The following is a 15,189-nucleotide window of genomic DNA, read 5'->3' as shown; positions in this document are numbered from 1 at the left end:
CCAAATATTTGCTACCCTGCTCTGAGTGGGTACTCATGACCGTACTGTATAACACCATCATCATCATCATCTGTCAGACCACTCACAACCTCCCGCTCATCTGTAGCCTCGGGGACACAACTCATCACTGTGGAGAAAGATTATATTGCATGGTGTTGTACAGTCTAGCTAGCCTGTAACGTCAAGAGTGGCCCACAGACATCCTTGGGCTCAAAGAATTGTTACAGGAATTATATTCCTCTATGTTTTAATACCAATTAAAATTAAATTCCTAAGAATTTGTAAGACTCTTATTGGCATAAAATGGACAGAGACCAGTCTCAAAAATCAACCAGCAGCGTTTATTCTCGAGAGTACTGAACATGATACAGTTTACCACAGGTTATAAACTGAAAATGACGTCATTAGTTTTCATACTACCCCGTCTCATCTCCGCTCCAGTACAATGGCTGTAAGGTTCTCAAGACTTAGATAATTTATGATCCGAGCCAAGGTCTGCCTGTGTAGATAAGCATTCTAGCCAGTCTGGCGAGATAGTTCATTCATTTCTACCAAGGAACAGACAGTCATTGTTCTAATTCTTGATTATATTTACACACATTATATTCAGTACAAGGGTTAAAAGAAATTCATACATCTATACAGTAACATAATAGTATTCTGATTAGTCAGTCCTGATTGAAATGTATAAATAATTAGTCATTATTAATAAAAATTCCCTTAACATATCCACCCTATGATTAAATATTATACATCCAATCACACATGTAGTTATATTGAAATATTAAAAAGCATACTTCTATTTTTATTAGAAATAATATTTCTATCACTTAACATAAACCACTACTTGCATTCGCACTAACTGTTTTTAGGCCTACATCAGAATCATAACTCTTCTTATCAGGATTTTCGTTACAATCTTCATAAAAAAATTACATTAAAAATAACATTGAAAAAAACAGTCCAATATTGAAACAAGATACAACCTAACCTCCCTAAATATCAAAAATGGTCTCATCAAACATAAGTTCCCCGCAAATGAAGGATCCAGATTCGTCTACTTGTTCTGTAGACATGCATTCAGCACTCCACGGGTCAGAACTTGGAATCGGCCCGTACCTCACCATCTGTTGTGTCATCGATTTCTCCAGGGTCCTGGAAATAAGGCCTCGTACACAGGGAATTAGACAACAGTCACATAAAACTAAAACAGTCAGACAGGTGAATGTGGCCCATAACACAGTGATCATAACATTTTTCCAATTTCCAAACGTACTATCAAACCAATTAGTCCGATAAGTATCCACCCCAGAGTTTTCTGCCAAACCGTGAGCCAGGGTGGTCAACCCAGCTGAGGCTTCGGTCACTGATTCGTCCGGAGCTGTGTCATTTGGGACGAAAATACAACGCATGGTCCCGAAGATCACGCATACTCCTCCCTTTTCAGCCAATAACATATCTAATGCAATTATATTCTGCCAAGCCATCAGGCTGGTTGCTTCAGTCTGTTCTGCCAAAACTTTAATAGCATCTCTGGTATAATTGATAAAGCGCTGTTGAGTATAATAAATATAATTAATCCAGTCCACGTTCTTATTGAGAGTAGACCACCAGAAAATGCTTAACTCTAATCCTGCTACGTTTTGATTTCTTGCTTTGAACTCGTCTGGTATCCCCCGTAGAACCCTAATGTTATCAATATATACTCTCTCGTCAAAAGACCCAGATGGAGTACTTATTTTCTCCCGTTTGGCCAACTTCATGTCTTGGTGTTGAATGAGTGTGAAAGGCATTCCCAAATGTACAAGGGAACATAATCATGTCCAATCTGCCGGTAAATCCTGGCCCTAACATCATTCCCCCACACAACCTCCAGATGTTAGCCCTGGCCCACTTTACCTTATTGAAATCCCCAGAGTTCAAACAGCCTGTCAAATTAGACATGGTCTCGTCAGTGGTAATATTCTCTGTCCAATTGCAGGTACTAACTTCCCCTACATATTTCCCAAGAGTACTGTACCGGGCCAAACGGTAATAATCTCCTCCGGTCACTGTAAAGGGAGGAAGTCTTGATTTAAGGGGAACCTGTGGATATAAATAGTGCAAATCAATGTAACTGTCATTATCTGGCATTCCTGCTTTCATGAACAGCTTTACCATACTGGCCTAACCTCCTCTACCCGAAAGCGTACTAGGGTGTCGACCAAAAACTGGTCATATCCAACATACCATAACCCTAGATCCTCTTTCATTACTTTTTAAAGGGTAAGGCGTATCTTTATGCAATACATCCCTCGCTCCGTCAAAAACTCTCACCTTTACTATACTCCACCTCCTTCCATACTGGGTGAGTGGATTCATATAGCCCTCTCGCTCCGTATGAGCTATGACCTGTGTCCACGACCAACATGGGGACCTGCACCGATATATGCCATAATGGCTGAGTTCTAGACTGCTATGTAGTTACAGACCCCATTTGGTCTACATAAAACTCCATTGGGACATCCTTCCCAACCTCTACTCTACCTTCCTGTCTACCCAGATCTAGGGATCTCTTATGCTTGTTTGGAATAAAATCCTTGTCTAAACCATCGGTCAATTACCACTCTCCACATACTCAGGTGGGACGTGCTGTATCAGGAATATGGCACCCACGATAAGACAGCTCAGACGAACAGCCCTACGATGAAGCCCCACCCTTTTCCCAGAAAACATATCACCAGCAAGAGGCCAAGACACACCTTCACTTCTATGAACGCTCACAGCTGGGGAAAAGTCGTGTATAAGGGAATCTTCAGCAGGAGTTGACCCCCGCACACTAAAAGGTTTGCGGTTCCTCTCCTACCTCTGTGATTGTTCGACAGTGTCAGTGTGTCCTACCCTCTTACAATGTGTGATACGCACCCCGGGAGCTCCTTCGGCTATCCTCACCGCGAAGGCAGTCACCAGGAGTACTTGGTATGGCCCTCACACCATGCTGCTTCCAGTCTATCCTCACCGCGTAGGCAGTCACCAGGAGTACTTGGTATGGCCCTCACACCATGCTGCTTCCCGTCTATCCTCACCGCAAACACAGTCACCAGGAGTACTTGGTATGGCCCTCCCACCATGCTGCTTCCCTTCTATCCTCACCACGAAGGCAGTCACCAGGAGTACTTGGTATGGCCCTCCCACCGTGCTGCTTCCCGTCTATCCTCACCGCGAAGGCAGTCACCAGGAGTACTTGGTATGGCCCTCCCACCGTGCTGCTTCCCGTCTATCCTCACCGCGTAGGCAGTCACCAGGAGTACTTGGTATGGCCCTCCACCGTGCTGCTTCCCTTCTATCTTCACCATGAAGGCAGTCACCAGGAGTGCTTGGTATGGCCCTCCCATCGTGCTGCTTCCCTTCTATCCTCACTGCGAAGGCAGTCACCAGGAGTGCTTGGTATGGCCCTCCCACCATGCTGCTTCCCGTCTATCCTCACCGCGAAGGCAGTCACCAGGAGTACTTGGTATGGCCCTCCCACCGTGCTGCTTCCCGTCTATCCTCACCGCAAACACAGTCACCAGGAGTACTTGGTATGGCCCTCCCACCGTGCTGCTTCCCCCTTCTATCCTCACCGCAAACACAGTCACCAGGAGTACTTGGTATGGCCCTCCCACGTGCTGCTTCCCGTCTATCCTCACCGCGAAGGCAGTCACCAGGAGTACTTGGTATGGCCCTCCCACCGTGCTGCTTCCCGTCTATCCTCACCGCGTAGGCAGTCACCAGGAGTACTTGGTATGGCCCTCCCACCGTGCTGCTTCCCTTCTATCCTCACCATGAAGGCAGTCACCAGGAGTGCTTGGTATGGCCACTCCCATCGTGCTGCTTCCCGTCTATCCTCACCGCAAACACAGTCACCAGGAGTACTTGGTATGGCCCTCCCATCGTGCTGCTTCCCGTCTATGCTCACCGCGAAGGCAGTCACCAGGAGTGCTTGGTATGGCCCTCCCACCATGCTGCTTCCCGTCTATCCTCACCGCAAACACAGTCACCAGGAGTACTTGGTATGGCCCTCCCATCGTGCTGCTTCCCGTCTATCCTCACCGCGTAGGCAGTCACCAGGAGTACTTGGTATGGCCCTCCCATCGTGCTGCTTCCCGTCTATCCTCACCGCGTAGGCAGTCACCAGGAGTACTTGGTATGGCCCTCCCATCGTGCTGCTTCCCGTCTATCCTCACCGCGTAGGCAGTCACCAGGAGTACTTGGTATGGCCCTCCCACCATGCTGCTTCCCGTCTATCCTCACCGCGAAGGCAGTCACCAGGAGTACTTGGTATGGCCCTCCCACCGTGCTGCTTCCCTTCTATCCTCACCATGAAGGCAGTCACCAGGAGTGCTTGGTATGGCCCTCCCACCATGCTGCTTCCCTTCTATCCTCACCGCAAACACAGTCACCAGGAGTACTTGGTATGGCCCTCCCATCGTGCTGCTTCCCGTCTATCCTCACCGCGTAGGCAGTCACCAGGAGTACTTGGTATGGCCCTCCCACCATGCTGCTTCCCGTCTATCCTCACCGCAAACACAGTCACCAGGAGTACTTGGTATGGCCCTCCCATCATGCTGCTTCCCGTCTATGCTCACCGCGAAGTCAGTCACCAGGAGTGCTTGGTATGGCCCTCCCACCATGCTGCTTCCCGTCTATCCTCACCGCAAACACAGTCACCAGGAGTACTTGGTATGGCCCTCCCATCGTGCTGCTTCCCGTCTATCCTCACCGCGTAGGCAGTCACCAGGAGTACTTGATATGGCCCTCCCATCGTGCTGCTTCCCGTCTATCCTCACCGCGTAGGCAGTCACCAGGAGTACTTGGTATGGCCCTCCCATCGTGCTGCTTCCCGTCTATCCTCACCGCGTAGGCAGTCACCAGGAGTACTTGGTATGGCCCTCCCATCGTGCTGCTTCCCGTCTATCCTCACCGCGTAGGCAGTCACCAGGAGTACTTGGTATGGCCCTCCCATCGTGCTGCTTCCCGTCTATCCTCACCACGAAGGCAGTCACCAGGAGTACTTGGTATGGCCCTCCCACCATGCTGCTTCCCGTCTATCCTCACCGCGAAGGCAGTCACCAGGAGTACTTGGTATGGCCATCCCACCGTGCTGCTTCCCTTCTATCCTCACCATGAAGGCAGTCACCAGGAGTGCTTGGTATGGCCCCGCCCACCGTGCTGCTTCCCGTCTATCCTCCTCAGGGACTGGGTTGAGTGAATCACCTTATCCTGTAGTTCACCTGTAGTGCATAAATCCTGGACATACAGGCTTGGTTAACAAACAGTTTCTCATATGTTCTATCTGATTATATCTTTAACTTCTATGACTACTTGTTAGCTAATTTTAAAAAATTTATTATTCGTTCATTATCCAATACGCCACTAAGTGTCCTATCCTAGACCACAAACTTACCCATCCCCCTTTTGATACCTGGCTCTGCCCAGGTAACAACCTTATTTACCCTAAATAATGACTTAGGTAAGATTAGTAAATTATCCTTATGTTCTGACATTATCATGTATGTCCAATTCTCCCTTTGGTGTCCATTCATATTTATCCTGTACCAATTCTCTGTCAAGTGTCTTATCTACTTTTAAGAAGTATCTGTGCTACTTATATATGTTCTTAAATATATATATATTTACCGATTTAAACAGTAACCCTTTTCTCTCCTTTCTCTCAAATACCACTAAGTGTCTCACTGTTTGACTTTATCTAAAATCATTGATTGTAGAAAAAACATGTCTATGAGTGGCAATCTCTAAAGTCCTTACATTTCCTTAATCAATCTATCTTAATCCTAACAAAAATCCTAAATCATCACAGATGTCATATATTCCTGTCAAATTTAATACTATTTCAATAAAAACCTCCTAATAGTCAAACAAAGCCAAAACAAATGCTAACCACATCAAATCCTTCCTACACTAATACGCTTTTTCCTTCAGGGATCCACAGTATTTTATCTGACAATAACATGATTTAACCTTAAAATCAGTTTCATCAATAATTTAATATATGTTGCATAGTGTGTGGAATACCTTATCTACAGTAATTTATCACCCCTAAGAACTGAAACATATTTTTTTCTATGTAATTTCCTGCCCTATTGGCTTAATATATATCCTATCCAAACCTCAATGTATCTTATCTCCCCCTATTTTTTTCTCAATGATAAATAGGAATTTTTTTTCTGTTGTAATACAAATCAATAATAGCCCATTCAAAAAATTCACAGCTAATGTTGTAAAACAGAATCCTGAACACCTTTCTCATCTGCGGTTCAAACTAAAATTCTAACCCAAAACTATAACTCCATTATAATTATTTACCTTAAAACTAGTAACCCATGACCACAAATTCATTATTCAAATGGCTCCCCCTGTGGCTGATCAGATCAACTGGGAGAGCCATGGAAGTGTAACGGATGTGAAACGGCTAGTTTAGTTACCGGTGCGCGCTAAATAGCGTTTCAATCGGTGACCTCACTTTCTCTGAGAGCTTGAAGTAGTAGCTTTTGTGGAGCGATGGGTAAGATGCTTCGTGGGTGACTGTTGTTGATGAGTGCAGAGGGTCCTTGGTTCGCGCCCGGGTATGGGCGAGGGGACGGTCTAAAGTTATACTGTTACAGAAGCTTGGTCAAAGGTTACACCATGCCTTTTCATTCGTGTTCCATACCATATTAGACATATTAAAGAACCCTTTATCTTTAACCATTTTTATTCACTTGTCTAATTAAAACTCAGAAAATAAAACTCCTAATATTCCATATGTGAGTGTACCCCTTTAAGATATCTTGTCTCTGGGAACAGGGAACCCAAACGTTTTACTACAACAACAAAACCTAATAATTATGATAATCCCCTCAAATAATTTGTTTTCAATTTCCTCGATGTTTCATGTAACTTATTCAGTCTATCTCCAAATTGTCGCCCCAAATTACTTTACACCCTGCCATTACACCAAATCAAATCAAATCAAATCAAATCAAATCAAATCAAATTTTATTTGTAACATACACATGGTTAGCAGATGTTAATGCGAGTGTAGCGAAATGCTTGTGCTTCTAGTTCCGACAATGCAGTAATAACGAGCAAGTAATCTAACTAACAATTCCAAAAAAAACAACTGTCATACACAGTGTAAGGGGATAAAGAATATGTACATAAGGATATATGAATGAGTGATGGTACAGAGCAGCATAGGCAAGATACAGTAGATGATATCGAGTACAGTATATACATATGAGATAAGTATGTAAACCAAGTGGCATAGTTAAAGTGGCTAGTGATACATGTATTACATAAGGATGCAGTCGATGATATAGAGTACAGTATCAACGTATGCATATGAGATGAACAATGTAGGGTAAGTAACATTATAATAGGTAGCATTGTTTAAAGTGGCTAGTGATATATTTACATCATTTCCCATCGATACACTCAAACAACTGTGATAAACGTGCACTGTCCCTTTAAAATAAAACATTCCCCATTTAGTCATACCCTATTGTAGACATTTCATTGTTCCCCGTAATGAAAACAGATAATGTTTAGAATACGTTAACCTCTTGTTCGAAATCACTGGCGTTACCTAACCAAAAATTAATACCCGGGAAACAACCACAACTTTTTACGATTCAACTATTCTTACCTCTCTATATTATAGCCAAATATAGCCCAATGGAACGCCTAGCAATTCTGTTGCTAGCTGTAGCATCTTTTCAGACTATCCTTACGATATTCAGGTGCTTTAAAAAAAAGAAAGTATTTTGCTTTTAGCACTTTTGAAAAGTAACTCAAAGCTTTAATGCACGCATTTTCCCTCTAAATGCCACAACCCATTTTCTCTGTCATAATTTGAGGAACTTTATTGTGTAGTCCACGTAATGACGCCGCAAGTCAGTCTGCCTCTTGTAAAATATATATTCCCAATTCAGATTGAGTTCTGCTTTAAATTCTATCGCAAAAGTAAAATCAACCGAACTTCTCAACTTTCTATACCCTAACATTTAAACGTACCATGTTCTGTGCTAAATTTATCGTATGTCAGTCGATTCATAAAAAAATATAACATCCTGGTGGCACAAAACTTTATCGTATCTCTCCGTTATTCCCTAAAATTAATCAGGTTTAGGTGACTTTCTCTTCTATGATATATTTATTTGAATACGACTCCCATCTCACTACATTATTCCAGCAGATAATTTTGGGCAAAATAGCATATTACATCGAAATTATCTCGCCATTATTTTGAATGAATTCTTCTTTCAATTCACCCTAAACAGCATATTAAAAACATTCAGTTCATATCTTTATACAAACACTAGCGACCGTATTTTTCCAGGCCAAACATACAAATAGCTGAATTAACATCTAAAATCAATTTTAGTCTATCAGTGTCAAAGCTGAGATACGACCCTTATTGTCCCGCTATTGAAATGATTGAGTTTCCCCGCAAATAATTATATTATTATAATTGTCTGTAGTCGCAAATTCCGGCACTGAGAATTCCCAGAAAATAGTCCTAATTTAAACCCTTCCTGACTATTTTAGTAGTATCAGCTTCTATTCAGGGTCTTTGTCCAAATCAGATTTTGGACACCTCCCTTCCTTTTCCTTTGTTCTCAGCTCCCTTCCTTGCCTCGGCTGACCATATCCTAGCTGTATTTAGCCCCTCTGCCTGTTGTTTATCTGTCTTTTCTCCACTAACCCTATTTATTTGTTTATTCATTGATTAATAACCCCTCTGGCCTCCAAGGCACCCGGATCTATCAAGCTAGTTTTTTTAATGGTGTGTATTCTCTCCTCCATTTTCTCCTTTGTGGAAACGTTGTCAATAGCTTTGACTGTTGAATCGGATATTAGGTCTTACCTATACAACTACAGTGCCTTGCGAAAGTATTCGGCCACCTTGAACTTTGCGACCTTTTGCCACATTTCAGGCTTCAAACATAAAGATATAAAACTGTATTTTTTTGTGAAGAATCAACAACAAGTGGGACACAATCATGAAGTGGAACGACATTTATTGGATATTTCAAACTTTTTTAACAAATCAAAAACTGAAAAATTGGGCGTGCAAAATTATTCAGCCCCTTTACTTTCAGTGCAGCAAACTCTCTCCAGAAGTTCAGTGAGGATCTCTGAATGATCCAATGTTGACCTAAATGACTAATGATGATAAATACAATCCACCTGTGTGGATTATCACAGTGCAGGTGCACGTGCATTTGCAATATGTGTCAATGGGCATTTACCATATGAAATTTGACATGCTCAAAAATGCAAAATTGACTGGCCTGATGAACACAGGATGGCCGAGCAGTGATAGTTGTACCTTTCCATCACTCGTTGTGTTGATTTCATCATGTCTATTTGGTGATGTTTTTTTCACTATAGAATCATATTGCAAATGCACGTGCATTTGCAATATGTTTCAATGGGCATTTACCATATGAAATTTGACATGCTCAAAAATGCAAAATTGACTGGCCTGATGAACACAGGATGGCCGAGCAGTGATAGTTGTTCCTTTCCATCACTCGTTGTGTTGATTTCATCATGTCCATTTGGTGATGTTTTTTCACTATACAATCATATTGCAAGTGCACGTGCATTTGCAATATGTTTCAATGGGCATGTACCATCACGAATTTGGCATGGTCAAAAATCCTGCAGAAATGCAAAATTGACTGGCCTGATGAACACAGGATGGCTGGGCAGTGACAGTTGTTCCTTTCCATCACTCGTTGTGTTGATTTCATCTTGTCCATTTGGTGATGTTTTTTCACTATAGAATCATATTGCAAATGCACATGCATTGTTGTGCAACTGGTACCCAAAAATAAAAATATGGTTGTAAATGCATTTACCGGGACTCCTATTGTCCATGCCCGCTATGGGAGTACCCTACTACGGCCCTCTATCCATGGGGGCCGTCCTGAGTGCTTTATGGACTGTTTAAAATAGGCACCTGGTAACCCAAAAATAAAAATATGGTTGTAAAATGCATTTACCGGTAATTCTGATATTAATGCCCGCTATGGGAACACAGGATGGCCGGGCAGTGATAGTTGTTCCTTTCCATCACTCGTTGTGTTGATTTCATCATGTCCATTTGGTGATGTTTTTTCACTATAGAATCATATTGCAAATGCACGTGCATTGTTGTGCAACTGGTAACCCAAAAATAAAAATATGGTTGTAAATGCATTTACCGGGACTCCTATTGTCCATGCCCGCTATGGGAGTACCCTACTATGGCCCTCTATCCATGGGGGCCGCCCTGAGTGCTTTATGGACTGTTTAAAATAGGCACCTGGTAACCCAAAAATAAAAATATGGTTGTAAAATGCAAGCGAGCTACGGTCAAGCGGGATATCTCGTTGAACTCGGCACGGCCTAGGGATTATGGTAATGCCATTGCCTGCTCTCTGTGTCTTTAAGCACCGCACTTTGTCACTCCATCCTTGCTGTGTGTGTGTATGAGAGCTTTTCTTTGACATCTCCTGGGGGAAATGACTGATTTACAGTTTAGGAGGGTTACCTAGTCACACATATGAAGTTTTGGAGAGATGTGACTTTTCTAACCCTTCAAAACAGACAGTGTGACCCAATTAAAGGCACTTCCGGTTGGCACAGGAAGCTATAGGTAAACACATGTCTTGACTGAGGTAGCCTCTTACAGAATCCTGAGTTTTAAGTCTTTAAGTTAAGAATTGACTGATCTACATAGGGTTGAATGGAGTCATTTTCACCTTTGAAGGTGATGTACATCAAAACACCTTTTGGGTCAATTTAACCACTTCCGGTTGCTCCAGGAAGCTTAGAATCGACACAGGTAGACCTCATAGTGGTCTGATGGACTGTCATAGAAGACAGGTTCATAAGGCATTCATACCCCACATAGGCTTCAGGTTGAATTTAGAGGTGCAGGCAATGTATTCCTATGGGGAGAGAAGTCAAAGCAAGCTGTTTGAAGTAAACACCTTTTAACTGTTAAGGGTTAATGCCACACGGTCAAGGTTAGGCTTGTACGGATCGGGAGGACCTTAGGAACATTCCTGTGGTTGAATTTTCCTTCTAAACCTAACGGTTCTCTCACTGCCACCCAAAAGCAAATTACGTTGTGGGGCAGGCTTCATATTGGGCCTACTTTTCAAATGGTCGCTGCGCTCAGACCGAGCGAGCTACGGTCAAGCGGGATATCTCGTTGAACTCAGCACGGCCTAGGGATTATGGTAATGCCATTGCCTGCTCTCTGTGTCTTTAAGCACCGCACTTTGTCACTCCATTCTTGCTGTGTGTGTGTGTGTGAGAGCTTTTCTTTGACATCTGTTGGGAGAAATGACTGACTTACAGTTTATGGGGATTGCCTAATCACACATATGAAGTTTTGAAAAGATCTGACCTTTTTAACCCTTGGAAACTGCCACTATGACATCATTTAAGGCACTTCCGGTTGGCACAGGAAGCTATAAATAAACTCATATCCTGATTGGGGTATGCCTTTACAGAATCCTGAGTTTTAAGTCTTTACGTTAAGAACTGAGTTATTTACGGAGGGTTTAGTGAGTGTGTGTTATTTCAGAAAATCATAGAAAATCACAGAAATCTCGCAGAGCTCCGCAGCACACTTTAAAAAGATTCGCAAAGAACACCCTGCAACTGGATGAGTAACCGTTGAAAAAAAAAAAACCTATCCGTGAACATCACCAATCTGTCATTGTACGATTTCTCTTAAATGACGATAGATAAATGGCTGGTTCTTTTTTTATTGACACCGGAGGCTCCTTGACTTTGACATGAAGTGGAAAAATTATTTCTCTATTTTCATTTTGGACCTTTAATCCCAGATAAATGGCCATAACTCAAAAACCGTTGAGGCCTAGATGCCATCTTGTTCGGGGCCAACTGCCCATTATGCCAAACCTACGCTCACCGAGTTTCGGCTTCGAAATATTTTCCGTTTTTGAGATAAGGCCCCGTCGTGAATCGTGATGTTTTGTCCAATAGCAATATGATTGCTTATGCCCCCCTGTGGGATATTCTGGGACAGTGGAAAAATGACCAAAATCTTATTATTTTTGTAAAACGGAAACCGAATGTCCGACAAAGTTCATTTGATGACTTCCCGGTAGGTCCGGCCCTGCCGCTCGGCCCGACGCCGTCCGCGAATTTTACAAACGTTTTCGGACGTCTAGTAAGGGACCGTACATTTGCAATATGGACTTTCTCACTAACCATACAGCAACTGCCGGAATCTTCCCTTAACCGCTTGCTCCTACTTGAGACGCAGACATCCCAACTAGAGCTCTGGAAATGCAAATGCGCTACGCTAAACGCTAATAGTATTAGTTAAAACGCAAACGTTCATTAAAATACACATGCTTGGTATTGAATTAAAGCTACACTCGTTGTGAATCCAGGCACCAAGTCAGATTTTTAAAATGCTTTTCGGCGAAAGCATGAGAAGCTATTATCTGATAGCATGTAACACCCCAAAAGACCCGTAGGGGATGTAAACAAAATAATTAGCATAGTCGGCGCTACACAAACCGCACAATAAAATATAAAACATTCATTACCTTTGACCATCTTCTTTGTTGGCACTCCTTGATGTCCCATAATCAATACTGGGTCTTTTTTTCGATTAAATCGGTCCATATATAGCCTAGATATCGATCTATGAAGACTGTGTGATAAACGGAAAAAAATTGCGTTTCATAACGTAACGTCATTTTTTAAAAGTTAAAAAGTCGACGATAAACTTTCACAAAACACTTTGAAATACTTTTCTAATGCAACTTTAGGTATTAGTACACATTAATAAGCGATAAAAATCATCAGGAGGCGATGTAAATTCGATAGGTGGTCGTCTGGAAAAAATGTCCGGAAAAAACTCAGCCAATACATCAAGTTGGAGGTCGGAGGGAATCGGTTCCCTTGGGTCGGTTCTACCATGAATCAAATCCGAATCAAATGAGAAGACTCTATACATCCTGTGGAAGCTGTAGGTACTGCAACCTCGGCCTCATTTAATACGGTTCACCTTTAACAATGGGTTGAAGTGGCGCATGGATATTTTTTTCCACTTTCAGTGATCAGATTTTCCTGCGCTTTTCGATGAAACAGACGTTCTGTTATAGTCACAGCCGTGATTTAACCAGTTTTAGAAACGTGAGAGTGTTTTCTATACACACATACTAATCATATGCATATACTATATTCCTGGCATGAGTAGCAGGACGCCAAAATGTTGCGCGATTTTTAACAGAATGTTCGAAAAAGTAGGGGGTAGGCTTAAGAGGTTTTAAGGTATGAAAAAGCTAGCCTTTGATTTCCTAACTGCCTGGTTATAACAGTTCCTAACTTCCCTGAAAAGTTACATATCGTGGGGGCTATTCGATACTAATGCTGTACGCCACAGGATGTTTTTGTGCTGGTCAATGGCAGTCAGGTCTGGAGTGAACCAAGGGCTTTATCTGTTCCTGGTTCTAAATTTTTTGAATCTTTTGAAATTCCTCAAGATCCTCAAAAAGTTCTACAGCTGCACCATCGAGAGCCAGATTGCATCACTTCCTGGTATGGCAACTGCTTGGCCTCCGACCGCAAGGCACGACGGAGGGTAGTGCAAACGGCCCAGTACATCACTGGGGCCAAGCTTCCTGCCATCCAGGACCTCTATACCAGGCGGTGTCAGAGGAAGACCCTGAAAATTGGCAAAGACTCCAGCCACCCTAGTCAGAGACAGAGAGACAGTTCTCTCTGCTACCATGCGGCAAGCGATACCGGAGCACCAAGTCTAGGTCCAAGAGGCTTCTGAACAGCTTCTACCCCAAAGCCGTAAGACTCCGGAATATCTAGTCAAATTGCTACCCAGACTATTCTCATTGCCCCCCCCCCTCCCCTCTCCACACCACTGCCACTCTCTGCTGTCATCTATGGATAGTCACTTTTATTAACTCTACCTATGTGTACATACTACCTCAACTAACCAGTGTCCCTGCACATTGACTCTGTGCTGGCACCCCCCTGTATATATTTGTATTTTTTACTGCTCCTCTTTAATTACGTGTTACTTTTATCTCTTATTCTTATCAGTATTTTTAAAAACTGCACTGTCAGTTAGGGGCTCGGAAGTAAGCATTTCACTGTTAGGTCTACTACACCTGTTGTATTTGGCGCATGTGACTAATACAATTTGATTTGATTTTGATTTGAATTAAGTAGCTTAGTTTTGTTGTTTTGCTACTTGAAGAAAACTAGGGCCTTCCAATGTCTTCCAATGCATTGTGGAAAAGTGTTCATCTAATTCTACTGAATGAAGACCTGAAACGAGTATAACATCCTGGCATTTTAACCTTACTTGATTTTAAAAATTCACATACCATAGAACATTCTAGTTTTGCTTCCTGAGATTGCGTTGTGTTACGTTCCCCAGTTTCTGTGTTGTTTTGGGTTTGTATGTGAGTATTTCAGGAAATGGCTTCCTGGATTCTAATCAGCTGATTGGTCGGCCCCATCGATGATTGGCGCTCTGAACCCTCGCTCTCATCAGGGGAGACAGTTGTTTTCAATTACCAACTCCTTCTCCAGCTGGATAAAAGCCAGTGGTCCTTTGTCAGGAAGAGATAGCTTATTTAATGTCCTGTGGTGGTTGTTGCCCAGTGACAGTGCTGTTGACAGAATTTTGTAGCCGCTACTTCTAAGGTATGTGTATGCCAATAGGACTCAGTGTTTTTGATTATTGAAATTGTTCATTAAGTTTATTATTCTGTTTAATTTGTTCCCAGGGGGGGAAGGGGATGGCACCTTGGGAGTATTTAGGCAAGAACCATGCGGTCATATATAACCTGTAGTATTTAGTGTCTATGCACACTAGGTAAGACCTGGATGGACTACCCCCTGTATTTTGGTTAGCGCGCCAGGAGGTTCTGAAAGGTTAGGTAAGTAGTGGGTAGGAGAGGACTCAAACTTTTACTTTCTTTACTTTGGTTTCGTCCAGCCCCTTTTACCCACATTACCATGTTATGGAAATAAATTCCCTGTAAAAGGATATTGTCTCTGTCATCCTTACCCGCACCTACAATCACATACCTCTTTCACTCCACGGGGACTTGAGTTGTAGCAGGGTGTTGCGTTCCCTCCAAGAGGCGTACGTAACACGTCAGT

The sequence above is a fragment of the Oncorhynchus tshawytscha genome, linkage group LG05 (genome assembly GCF_018296145.1).
Source record: "Oncorhynchus tshawytscha isolate Ot180627B linkage group LG05, Otsh_v2.0, whole genome shotgun sequence".
NCBI classification, from domain to species: Eukaryota; Metazoa; Chordata; class Actinopteri; order Salmoniformes; family Salmonidae; genus Oncorhynchus; species Oncorhynchus tshawytscha.
Note: the sequence above shows the minus strand (reverse complement) of the source record.